The sequence below is a fragment of the Rhinoderma darwinii genome (assembly GCF_050947455.1).
Source record: "Rhinoderma darwinii isolate aRhiDar2 chromosome 3 unlocalized genomic scaffold, aRhiDar2.hap1 SUPER_3_unloc_4, whole genome shotgun sequence".
NCBI classification, from domain to species: domain Eukaryota; kingdom Metazoa; phylum Chordata; class Amphibia; order Anura; family Rhinodermatidae; genus Rhinoderma; species Rhinoderma darwinii.
In genome coordinates, this window is record NW_027461747.1 from 95,747 (window position 1) to 97,500 (window position 1,754).

Below are 1,754 nucleotides of genomic sequence, written 5' to 3' on the forward strand. Positions count from 1 at the left end.
GAGGTTTTTATTTTGGGCTTCAGCCGGGCAGCAGTTCCAGGAGCCCGGGTAAGTTGGCACCTTACCCCGGTGTATTTGAGGTGGTGACACTTTTAGGGGTGCGAATATCTCCTTCACCTGAAATCCTGTGAGAGGGCATTTCTGCTCCGCGTTCCAAGTCCCTACGGTTCTTCCTAGCGGGAAGTCCTAACCGTTTGTGGCCGAGAAGGACTTCCATGGTGTGACCGGTATGTAGTGGCACGTCATGCCGGCCTCCTGGAAGTCCCCGTCGGCCTCGGCCACCTGTCGTTAAGCTGTGAGAGGAGCACGTGCTCCCGCGCCGTTTGAGTCTTTGGAATTTGTCCAAGACTCCTCAGATCGATCTGGCTCCCCGCGACCCGGCGGCGGAGGGACCACTCGCTCGGCAGTGCTTTGGAGCACTGTCGGTTACGGCGAGCGCGTCTTCCTCCCACACCGTCCGGGTCTGTTTCGCCCCCGGCCACCTACGGCCGGTGTCCCAAAAAGCCCGGCGGTCCTGCTAAGGCGGGCGCCGGTACCTCTCGCTCCCGCGAGGTGCGTTTGCTCAGTGCTGCTTCTATCACTCTAAAAGGCGTCCGAGAGTGTGCTGGTGTCGCCGGAGCCCGAGGCGCGAGAGAAAGCTTTAAACGACGGGGAGGCAGTGACCGCCCCCGTATGTCCGCTGCTCGCAAGGGCCTCTCTAGCCGAGGTGCTCCCAGGCGCACCCGCGCATGGGGCACGGTTGTTTTTCGCAAGTAGTCCAAAGCCGTCTTCCGCCTCGCCCGAGGCTGGAAGTGTCGGCGTGGCTCCCGCATGCAAGCCACACGCGGCTCCACGGTGGCTTCCCTCCCCCCCTCTCCGGAGGGGGGCGGCCCCATCCCATGTGGAGCCGCTAAGCCGCCGGGAAAGCGGCCTCGGTTCCCCGTGGGCGACAAAGGCGTCCTCCTCGGCACTTTGCGAGCTGGGCCGCCAGAGAGAGCAGTTAACCCGGATTGTCGAGGTTGTTGTTGCCTTTGTCCCATATTACCTAAGCCTGGTCCTTGTTACCTTACTGGTAAGGGTTAGGGACGCTGAGCGCGCTCCATCTTCTCGGCTCTATGTTGGGCTCTCTCTAAACAGGTCCTCGACTTAAGACCGACCGGTCTTCGTAGGCATCCTTCATCTCGGCAGGTTGCGAGCTGGGCCGTCGGTGAGAGCAGTTAACCCGGATTGTCGAGGTTGCCGTTGCCTTTGTCCCATATTACCTAAGCCTGGTCCTTGATACCTTACTGGTAAGGGTTAGGGACGATGAGCGCGCTCCATCTTCTCGGCTCTATGTTGGGCTCTCTCTAAACAGGTCCTCGACTTACGATTCTGCCCCGACCGACCGACCGGTCTTCGTAGGCGTCCTCCATCTCGGCAGGTTGCGAGCTGGGCCGCCGGTGAGAGCAGTTAACCCGGATTGTCGAGGTTGCCGTTGCCTTTGTCCCATATTACCTAAGCCTGGTCCTTGATACCTTACTGGTAAGGGTTAGGGACGATGAGCGCGCTCCATCTTCTCGGCTCTATGTTGGGCTCTCTCTAAACAGGTCCTCGACTTACGATTCTGCCCCGACCGACCGACCGGTCTTCGTAGGCGTCCTCCATCTCGGCAGGTTGCGAGCTGGGCCGCCGGTGAGAGCAGTTAACCCGGATTGTCGAGGTTGCCGTTGCCTTTGTCCCATATTACCTAAGCCTGGTCCTTGATACCTTACTGGTAAGGGTTAGGGACAATGAGC